The sequence below is a fragment of the Rhipicephalus microplus genome, unplaced genomic scaffold (assembly GCF_043290135.1).
Source record: "Rhipicephalus microplus isolate Deutch F79 unplaced genomic scaffold, USDA_Rmic scaffold_217, whole genome shotgun sequence".
Taxonomy (NCBI): Eukaryota; Metazoa; Arthropoda; class Arachnida; order Ixodida; family Ixodidae; genus Rhipicephalus; species Rhipicephalus microplus.
This window is the reverse complement of record NW_027464788.1, coordinates 26,130-37,500: the sequence shown is the minus strand read 5'-3', so window position 1 is coordinate 37,500 and position 11,371 is coordinate 26,130.

Below are 11,371 nucleotides of genomic sequence, written 5' to 3'. Positions count from 1 at the left end.
TGACGCAGTTTTCGCGCCGCCCCGGCTGACGCGGTTTCGTGCCGCCCCGGCAGACGCGGTTTTCGCGCCGCCCCGGCTGACGCGGTTTCGTGCCGCCCCGGCAGACGCAGTTCGGACTTAGCACTTTTCGGCTGTGCCTGGCTGGCGGCCCACTCACTCGATCGCCATGTCTGTTTGCCACAGTTTTCCCGGTGGTGCCGCACCCGGGCTCGCCCCGGCTGACGCAGTTTTCGCGCCGCCCCGGCTGACGCGGTTTCGTGCCGCCCCGGCAGACGCGGTTTTCGCGCCGCCCCGGCTGACGCGGTTTCGTGCCGCCCCGGCAGACGCAGTTCGGACTTAGCACTTTTCGGCTGTGCCTGGCTGGCGGCCCACTCACTCAATCGCCATGTCTGTTTGCCACAGTTTTCCCGGTGGTGCCGCACCCGGGCTCGCCCCGGCTGACGCAGTTTTCGCGCCGCCCCGGCTGACGCGGTTTCGTGCCGCCCCGGCAGACGCGGTTTTCGCGCCGCCCCGGCTGACGCGGTTTCGTGCCGCCCCGGCAGACGCAGTTCGGACTTAGCACTTTTCGGCTGTGCCTGGCTGGCGGCCCACTCACTCGATCGCCATGTCTGTTTGCCACAGTTTTCCCGGTGGTGCCGCACCCGGGCTCGCCCCGGCAGACGCGTTTTTTTTTTCTTTCGCCCCGGCTGACGCAGTTTTCGCGCCGCCCCGGCTGACGCGGTTTCGTGCCGCCCCGGCAGACGCGGTTTTTTGCGCCGCCCCGGCTGACGCGGTTTTTGCCGCCCCGGCTGACGCAGTTCGGACTTAGCACTTTTCGGCTGTGCCTGGCTGGCGGCCCACTCACTCGATCGCCATGTCTGTTTGCCACAGTTTTCCCGGTGGTGCCGCACCCGGGCTCGCCCCGGCTGACGCAGTTTTCGCGCCGCCCCGGCTGACGCGGTTTCGTGCCGCCCCGGCAGACGCGGTTTTCGCGCCGCCCCGGCTGACGCGGTTTCGTGCCGCCCCGGCAGACGCAGTTCGGACTTAGCACTTTTCGGCTGTGCCTGGCTGGCGGCCCACTCACTCGATCGCCATGTCTGTTTGCCACAGTTTTCCCGGTGGTGCCGCACCCGGGCTCGCCCCGGCTGACGCAGTTTTCGCGCCGCCCCGGCTGACGCGGTTTCGTGCCGCCCCGGCAGACGCGGTTTTCGCGCCGCCCCGGCTGACGCGGTTTCGTGCCGCCCCGGCAGACGCAGTTCGGACTTAGCACTTTTCGGCTGTGCCTGGCTGGCGGCCCACTCACTCGATCGCCATGTCTGTTTGCCACAGTTTTCCCGGTGGTGCCGCACCCGGGCTCGCCCCGGCAGACGCGTTTTTTTTTTCTTTCGCCCCGGCTGACGCAGTTTTCGCGCCGCCCCGGCTGACGCGGTTTCGTGCCGCCCCGGCAGACGCGGTTTTTTTGCGCCGCCCCGGCTGACGCGGTTTTTGCCGCCCCGGCTGACGCAGTTCGGACTTGGCACTTTTTGGCTGAGCCTGGCTGGTGGCCCACTCACTCGATCGCCATGTCTGTTAGCCACAGTTTTCCCGGTGGTGCCGCACCCGGGCTCGCCCCGGCTGACGCAGTTTTCGCGCCGCCCCGGCAGACGCGGTTTTCGCGCCGCCCCGGCTGACGCGGTTTTTGCCGCCCCGGCTGACGCAGTTCGGACTTGGCACTTTTTGGGCTGAGCCTGGCTGGCGGCCCACTCACTCGATCGCCATGTCTGTTTGCCACAGTCTTCCCGGTGGTGCCGCACCCGGGCTCGCCCCGGCAGACGCGTTTTTTTTTTCTTTCGCCCCGGCAGACGTGGTTCCCCCCCCCCCTTTTCGCTCGCCCCGGCTGACGAGGTTTTCGCGCCGCCCCGGCTGACGCAGTTTTCGCGCCGCCCCGGCTGACGCGGTTTCGTGCCGCCCCGGCAGACGCGGTTTTCGCGCCGCCCCGGCTGACGCGGTTTTTGCGTCGCCCCGGCTGACACGGTTCGGACTTTGCACTTTTCGGCTGTGCCTGGCTGGCGGCCCACTCACTCGATCGCCATGTCTGTTTGCCACAGTTTTCCCGGTGGTGCCGCACCCGGGCTCGCCCCGGCTGACGCAGTTTTCGCGCCGCCCCGGCTGACGCGGTTTCGTGCCGCCCCGGCAGACGCGGTTTTCGCGCCGCCCCGGCTGACGCGGTTTCGTGCCGCCCCGGCAGACGCAGTTCGGACTTAGCACTTTTCGGCTGTGCCTGGCTGGCGGCCCACTCACTCGATCGCCATGTCTGTTTGCCACAGTTTTCCCGGTGGTGCCGCACCCGGGCTCGCCCCGGCTGACGCAGTTTTCGCGCCGCCCCGGCTGACGCGGTTTCGTGCCGCCCCGGCAGACGCGGTTTTCGCGCCGCCCCGGCTGACGCGGTTTCGTGCCGCCCCGGCAGACGCAGTTCGGACTTAGCACTTTTCGGCTGTGCCTGGCTGGCGGCCCACTCACTCGATCGCCATGTCTGTTTGCCACAGTTTTCCCGGTGGTGCCGCACCCGGGCTCGCCCCGGCAGACGCGTTTTTTTTTTCTTTCGCCCCGGCTGACGCAGTTTTCGCGCCGCCCCGGCTGACGCGGTTTCGTGCCGCCCCGGCAGACGCGGTTTTTTGCGCCGCCCCGGCTGACGCGGTTTTTGCCGCCCCGGCTGACGCAGTTCGGACTTAGCACTTTTCGGCTGTGCCTGGCTGGCGGCCCACTCACTCGATCGCCATGTCTGTTTGCCACAGTTTTCCCGGTGGTGCCGCACCCGGGCTCGCCCCGGCTGACGCAGTTTTCGCGCCGCCCCGGCTGACGCGGTTTCGTGCCGCCCCGGCAGACGCGGTTTTCGCGCCGCCCCGGCTGACGCGGTTTCGTGCCGCCCCGGCAGACGCAGTTCGGACTTAGCACTTTTCGGCTGTGCCTGGCTGGCGGCCCACTCACTCGATCGCCATGTCTGTTTGCCACAGTTTTCCCGGTGGTGCCGCACCCGGGCTCGCCCCGGCTGACGCAGTTTTCGCGCCGCCCCGGCTGACGCGGTTTCGTGCCGCCCCGGCAGACGCGGTTTTCGCGCCGCCCCGGCTGACGCGGTTTCGTGCCGCCCCGGCAGACGCAGTTCGGACTTAGCACTTTTCGGCTGTGCCTGGCTGGCGGCCCACTCACTCGATCGCCATGTCTGTTTGCCACAGTTTTCCCGGTGGTGCCGCACCCGGGCTCGCCCCGGCAGACGCGTTTTTTTTTTTCTTTCGCCCCGGCTGACGCAGTTTTCGCGCCGCCCCGGCTGACGCGGTTTCGTGCCGCCCCGGCAGACGCGGTTTTTTTGCGCCGCCCCGGCTGACGCGGTTTTTGCCGCCCCGGCTGACGCAGTTCGGACTTGGCACTTTTTGGCTGAGCCTGGCTGGTGGCCCACTCACTCGATCGCCATGTCTGTTAGCCACAGTTTTCCCGGTGGTGCCGCACCCGGGCTCGCCCCGGCTGACGCAGTTTTCGCGCCGCCCCGGCAGACGCGGTTTTCGCGCCGCCCCGGCTGACGCGGTTTTTGCCGCCCCGGCTGACGCAGTTCGGACTTGGCACTTTTTGGGCTGAGCCTGGCTGGCGGCCCACTCACTCGATCGCCATGTCTGTTTGCCACAGTCTTCCCGGTGGTGCCGCACCCGGGCTCGCCCCGGCAGACGCGTTTTTTTTTTCTTTCGCCCCGGCAGACGTGGTTCCCCCCCCCCCTTTTCGCTCGCCCCGGCTGACGAGGTTTTCGCGCCGCCCCGGCTGACGCAGTTTTCGCGCCGCCCCGGCTGACGCGGTTTCGTGCCGCCCCGGCTGACGCGGTTTTCGCGCCGCCCCGGCTGACGCGGTTTTTGCGTCGCCCCGGCTGACACGGTTCGGACTTTGCACTTTTCGGCTGTGCCTGGCTGGCGGCCCACTCACTCGATCGCCATGTCTGTTTGCCACAGTTTTCCCGGTGGTGCCGCACCCGGGCTCGCCCCGGCTGACGCAGTTTTCGCGCCGCCCCGGCTGACGCGGTTTCGTGCCGCCCCGGCAGACGCGGTTTTCGCGCCGCCCCGGCTGACGCGGTTTCGTGCCGCCCCGGCAGACGCAGTTCGGACTTAGCACTTTTCGGCTGTGCCTGGCTGGCGGCCCACTCACTCGATCGCCATGTCTGTTTGCCACAGTTTTCCCGGTGGTGCCGCACCCGGGCTCGCCCCGGCTGACGCAGTTTTCGCGCCGCCCCGGCTGACGCGGTTTCGTGCCGCCCCGGCAGACGCGGTTTTCGCGCCGCCCCGGCTGACGCGGTTTCGTGCCGCCCCGGCAGACGCAGTTCGGACTTAGCACTTTTCGGCTGTGCCTGGCTGGCGGCCCACTCACTCGATCGCCATGTCTGTTTGCCACAGTTTTCCCGGTGGTGCCGCACCCGGGCTCGCCCCGGCAGACGCGTTTTTTTTTTTTCTTTCGCCCCGGCTGACGCAGTTTTCGCGCCGCCCCGGCTGACGCGGTTTCGTGCCGCCCCGGCAGACGCGGTTTTTTGCGCCGCCCCGGCTGACGCGGTTTTTGCCGCCCCGGCTGACGCAGTTCGGACTTAGCACTTTTCGGCTGTGCCTGGCTGGCGGCCCACTCACTCGATCGCCATGTCTGTTTGCCACAGTTTTCCCGGTGGTGCCGCACCCGGGCTCGCCCCGGCTGACGCAGTTTTCGCGCCGCCCCGGCTGACGCGGTTTCGTGCCGCCCCGGCAGACGCGGTTTTCGCGCCGCCCCGGCTGACGCGGTTTCGTGCCGCCCCGGCAGACGCAGTTCGGACTTAGCACTTTTCGGCTGTGCCTGGCTGGCGGCCCACTCACTCGATCGCCATGTCTGTTTGCCACAGTTTTCCCGGTGGTGCCGCACCCGGGCTCGCCCCGGCTGACGCAGTTTTCGCGCCGCCCCGGCTGACGCGGTTTCGTGCCGCCCCGGCAGACGCGGTTTTCGCGCCGCCCCGGCTGACGCGGTTTCGTGCCGCCCCGGCAGACGCAGTTCGGACTTAGCACTTTTCGGCTGTGCCTGGCTGGCGGCCCACTCACTCGATCGCCATGTCTGTTTGCCACAGTTTTCCCGGTGGTGCCGCACCCGGGCTCGCCCCGGCAGACGCAGTTTTCGCGCCGCCCCGGCAGACGCGGTTTTCGCGCCGCCCCGGCTGACGCGGTTTTTGCCGCCCCGGCTGACGCAGTTCGGACTTGGCACTTTTTGGGCTGAGCCTGGCTGGCGGCCCACTCACTCGATCGCCATGTCTGTTTGCCACAGTCTTCCCGGTGGTGCCGCACCCGGGCTCGCCCCGGCAGACGCGTTTTTTTTTCTTTCGCCCCGGCAGACGTGGTTCCCCCCCCCCCCCCCCTTTTCGCTCGCCCCGGCTGACGAGGTTTTCGCGCCGCCCCGGCTGACGCAGTTTTCGCGCCGCCCCGGCTGACGCGGTTTCGTGCCGCCCCGGCTGACGCGGTTTTCGCGCCGCCCCGGCTGACGCGGTTTTTGCGTCGCCCCGGCTGACACGGTTCGGACTTTGCACTTTTCGGCTGTGCCTGGCTGGCGGCCCACTCACTCGATCGCCATGTCTGTTTGCCACAGTTTTCCCGGTGGTGCCGCACCCGGGCTTGCCCCGGCAGACGCGTTTTTTTTTTTTCTTTTCGCCCCGGCTGACGCAGTTTTCGCCCCGCCCCGGCTGACGCGGTTTCGTGCCGCCCCGGCAGACGCGGTTTTTTGCGCCGCCCCGGCTGACGCGGTTTTTGCCGCCCCGGCTGACGCAGTTCGGACTTTGCACTTTTTGGCTGAGCCTGGCTGGCGGCCCACTCACTCGATCGCCATGTCTGTTTGCCACAGTTTTCCCGGTGGTGCCGCACCCGGGCTCGCCCCGGCAGACGCGTTTTTTTTTTTCCTTCGCCCCGGCAGACGTGGTTCCCCCCCCCCCTCCGTCTTTCTTTTTGTTTTTTTTTTTCGCCGCGGCTGAAGTGGATTTTTCGGTGCCTCGACGCCCCGGTAGTCGCGGTTTTTCCGTTTCCGCACGGCCCCGGCTGACGCTGCTCGGTCACAGTCGCCTTTTGTGAGGATTGCAGACTTCTTGAGCGCGGGTGTTTTTTTTTTGTTGTTGTTGTTGTTTTATTACGCATTCGCTCCAGCAGACGCTGTTTAGACTTTTTGTTTCCTCTTTTATCCTGCGACGAGGTGACGAGGTTTATTCGGTGCCCCGCCGCCCCGGCTGAAGTGATTTTTCCTGTCCCGTGCCGCCCCGGCTGACGCGGTTGGGACTTCGCGTTTGTTCGGCCGCCACGGGTTTTGGCGCACTCGCTCGGTTGCTTGTTGTTGCCACTTGTTGCGAACCCAGGTTTCTTGAGCGAGCGCGGGCGTTTTTTCTTCCTTTCTTTCTTTGTTCTATGTGTTAGCGAATCGGCCTTTAATATCACACGAGGACTCACAACCAACAATTTTCAGTTTGAAGTGTAAAAAATCTGCAGGTGTTGACGTAACTGACTTGCCCCGTACCCTTGAGTACATCCATGAAGTTCTCGTAGTACTACTAAATCGCATTATTCCAAGTGGAGAAATTCCCATAAACTTGCAAACCTCTACACGAAAATCGGTGCGCGTGATAAAGTTGAAAATTATCGTCCGATATCAAATGTGCCTTCTATAACACAAATTCTAGGAAAAAAAAAAAAAAAACACTTGTTCGCCGTTCTCTGCGCCGTGACTGGCAGCACTCCGGCGAAGCGAAACGGGGTCGATTCGAGCACGATATCGGCGTCTTTCGACGTGCTCGCCGGCGACCGTCGCACGAGTACGTCGCACGAGCGCGTCTGCCGGGGCGCCGTTTGCGAAGCCGACGCAAAAGTGGGAACCGCCGCTCGGATGATCGCCGCTTTCGGCAGAGTGAGTGTTGGCACTCCGGGGAAGCGAAACAGCGTGAATGCGCCCACGAAATCGGCGTATTTTGAAGTGCCCGCCGGCGACCGTCGCACGAGTACGGTAAACCGCGTCAGCCGGGGCGTAGTTCGGGACGCCGACGAAAAAGTGGGAAGCGCAACTCGGATCTTCGCCGTTTTTGCAGGAGTGAGTGGCGGCCCTCCTGCGAGACCAAGAAGCATCGATTCGTGCACGAATTCGGCGCCTTTCGACGTGATCGCCGGCGACCGTCGCTCGAGTAGGGCAAACCGCGTCTGCCGGGGCGGGCTTCGGGACGCCGATGCGAAAGTGGGAAACGCTGCTCGGATGTTCGCCGTTTTTGGCCGAGTGAGTGCTGGCACTCGGGCGAAGCCAAACGGGGCCGATTACGGCACGATATCGGCGTCTTTCGACGTGCCCGGCGGCGACCGTCGCACGAGTACGGTAAACCGCGTCAGCCCGGGCGGAGTTCGGGACGCCGATGCGAAAGTGGAGAACGCCGCTCGGATCTTCGCCGTTTTTGGAGGAGTGAGTGGCGGCACTCCGGAGAAGCCAAGGAGCGCCAATTAGCGCACGATATCGGCGTCTTTCGACGCGCTCGCCGGCGACCGTCGAACGAGTAGGGCAAACCGCGTCTGCCGGGGCGGGGTTTACGACGCCGACGCAAAAGTGGGAACCGCCGCTCGGATGTTGGCCGTTTTTGGCAGAGTGAGTGCTGGCACACCGGCGACGCGAAAGAGCGCGAAAGCGCCCACGAAAGTGGCGTATTTGGACGTGCTTGACGGCGACCGCTGCAGGAGTACGAAAAACCACGTCAGCCGGGGCGAGCGACCCACGGCGGTCTGGGTGCTTATCGCTGCTATTATAGGGGCACCCCGGCAGACGCAGAAAAAAAAAATTTTTTTTCGACCTTCTTTTTTGCTGGTCGAGCTCGGGTAACCCAGGTCGCAATGGGAGCCGCGCACGAAAGCGGCGTCGCGAGACGCGTTCGCGGTCGCTAGTCGCACGAGCTCGGCAACCGCGTCAGCCGGCGCGGAGTTCGGGATGCCGACGGCTAAGTGGGTACCGCTGCTCGGATGTTCGCCGTTTTTGGCCGAGTGAGTGCTGGCACTCCGGCGAAGCGAAACGGGGCCGATTCGGGCACGATATCGGCGTATTTCGACGTGCTCGCCGGCGACCGTCGCACGAGTACGGCAAAGCGCGTCTGCCGGGGCGAGGTTTGCGATGCCGACGAAAAAGTGGGAAGCGCCGCTCGGATCTTCGCCGTTTTTGCAGGAGTGAGTGGCGGCCCTCCTGCGAGACCAAGAAGCATCGACTCGCGCACGATATCGGTGTCTTTCGACGTGCCCGCCGGCCACCGCCGCACGAGTACGGCAAACCGCGTATGCCGGGGCGGGGTTGGCGACGCCGACGCAAAAGTGGGAACCGCCACTAGGATGTTCGCCGTTTTTGGCAGAGTGAGTGCTGGCACACCGGCGACGCGAAAGAGCGCGAAAGCGCCCACGAAAGTGGCGTATTTGGACGTGCTTGACGGCGACCGCTGCAGGAGTACGAAAAACCACGTCAGCCGGGGCGAGCGACCCACGGCGGTCTGGGTGCTTATCGCTGCTATTATAGGGGCACCCCGGCAGACGCAGAAAAAAAAAATTTTTTTTCGACCTTCTTTTTTGCTGGTCGAGCTCGGGTAACCCAGGTCGCAATGGGAGCCGCGCACGAAAGCGGCGTCGCGAGACGCGTTCGCGGTCGCTAGTCGCACGAGCTCGGCAACCGCGTCAGCCGGCGCGGAGTTCGGGATGCCGACGGCTAAGTGGGTACCGCTGCTCGGATGTTCGCCGTTTTTGGCCGAGTGAGTGCTGGCACTCCGGCGAAGCGAAACGGGGCCGATTCGGGCACGATATCGGCGTATTTCGACGTGCTCGCCGGCGACCGTCGCACGAGTACGGCAAAGCGCGTCTGCCGGGGCGAGGTTTGCGATGCCGACGAAAAAGTGGGAAGCGCCGCTCGGATCTTCGCCGTTTTTGCAGGAGTGAGTGGCGGCCCTCCTGCGAGACCAAGAAGCATCGACTCGCGCACGATATCGGTGTCTTTCGACGTGCCCGCCGGCCACCGCCGCACGAGTACGGCAAACCGCGTATGCCGGGGCGGGGTTGGCGACGCCGACGCAAAAGTGGGAACCGCCACTAGGATGTTCGCCGTTTTTGGCAGAGTGAGTGCTGGCACTCCGGCGAAGCGAAAGAGCGCGAATGCGCCCACGAAAGTGGCGTGTTTGGACGTGCTTGACGACGACCACCGCAGGAAAACGAAAAACCACGTCAGCCGGGGCGAGCGACCCATGGCGGTCTGGGTGCTTATCGCTGCTATTATAGGGGCACCCCGGCAGACGCAAAAAAAAAAAAAATTTTTTTTCGACATTCTTTCTTGCTCGTCGACCTCGGGTGACCCAGGTCGCAGTGGGAGCCGCGCACGAAAGCGGCGTCGCGAGACGGCTTCGCGGTCGCTAGTCGCACGAGCTCGGCAACCGCGTCTGCCGGGGCGGAGTTCGGGACGCCGACGGCTAAGTGGGAACCGCCGCTCGGATGTTCGCCGTTTGTGGCCGAGTGAGTGCTGGCACTCCGGCGAAGCCAAACGGGGCCGATTCCGGCACGATATCGGCGTCTTTCTACGTGCTCGCCGGCGACCGTCGCACGAGTACGGCAAAGTGCGTCTGCCGGGGCGGGGTTTGCGACGCGTACGCAATAGTGAGAACCGTCGCTCGGATGTTCGTCGTCTTTCGCCGAGCCAGTGCTGGCACTCCGGCGAAGCCGAACGGAGCCGATTCGGGCACGATATCGGCGTCTTTCCACGTGCTCGCCGGCGACCGTCGCACGAGTACGGTAAACCGCGTCAGCCGGGGCGGAGTTCGGGACGCCGATGCGAAAGTGGGAAGCGCCGCTCGGATCTTCGCCGTTTTTGGAGGAGTCAGTGGCGGCACTCCGGTGAAGCCAAGGTGCGCCAATTCGCGCACGATATCGGCGTCTTTCGACGTGCCCGCCGGCCACCGTCGCACGAGTACGGCAAACCTCGTCTGCCGGGGCGGGGTTTGCGACGCCGACGCAAAAGTGGGAACCGCCGCTCGGATGTTCGCCGTTTTTGGCAGAGTGAGTGCTGGCACTCCGGCGAAGCGAAAGAGCGTGAATGCGCCCACGAAAGTAGCGTATTTGGACGTGCTTGACGGCGACCGCCGCAGGAGTACGAAAAACCACGTCAGCCGGGGCGAGCGACCCACGGCGGTCTGGGTGCTTATCGCTGCTATTATAGGGGCACCCCGGCAGACGCAGAAAGAAAAAAAAAAAAAAATGGGGACATGGCGTGCGTCACCGTGCGGCTTCGCAGCGTTGCCGAAGTCGCCGAGCCCTTCGACTGAGCCGAACGGCGGACAGGGAACGTTGGTCGGCCGTTCTAACCTGTCGGTGCCACGCCGAGACGTCGTTAAGGAAAACCGCGTCGTGGGCCTCTACGACGCCGTCGAGTCGTTGTACGTTTGGTGTCCAGCGTGTCGGCGGCGAGTAGCGGACACGTCGTTCACGACTTCGGTCTTTCGCAGTCGACGCGAACTTGCGGAGAGTCGTGGTGCCTCACGTTTTCGGCAGAAACCGCGGCGGAATTTTCCCGTGCGTGCGCGCACGACCTCGGTGCTGTGCCGTCAGCGTAGTGTTGCACAAACTCGTGGCCTACCCAAGGTGCGGTACGTTTGCGGCCGTATCATCGGTGGGAATTTCGTGAGTAGGGTCGCAAATTCTACGACCTCGGCGGGTTTGAGAGCGACGTAGACTTGTGGCACGCTCAACGTGCCACACGTTTCGGGGCACACCCGCGGTGAAATTTTCTCGAGTACGCTCGTATTAGTGCCCAAGGAGGTCTGGGTACTTATCGCTGCTATTATGTGGGGGTTCTCGTGAGCGGCGTACGCGAAAGCGACCGGGTGTCTGATATGCGGCGGGCTTCGGCCTCGTCAAGCGTGTCCTCGGGTCTGCTCCAGGGGAATCCACGGCAGTCGTCTGCAGCCTCATCCGCTTGATGCGTTAGGGGCTGGTTGTCGGACGGTGCCGTTTTACCACGATATCGAGGTGTGTTCCGTGTCGTCCTCGGGCGATTCAGATGCGAAAGCGCCGAAGACGCGGGCGTGACCCGTCGTCTGGCGGCTTTGCAGTCTCGGCTCCGTTGCTAGTTCCGGCCGGTCCACCGACAGTGCAGCGGGCTTGGGCAACCCGCACGGCGCGACCGAGTCGATGCAACGAAAAAGAGCGAGCATGAACGTGCTTCTTGCCGCACGGCTCCCACTCGTCTTTCGGGAAGGTTGTGCCGTAGCGAGCTCGAACGCCGTCATCTCGGAGTGCAAAATAAGCGTGTTGGGGCGCCTGAAGGTGGCCTCCGCCGCACACAGACTGCGTCCGGCCCGCCGAAGGCGAGGACGGACGCGCAGTCGAACGAT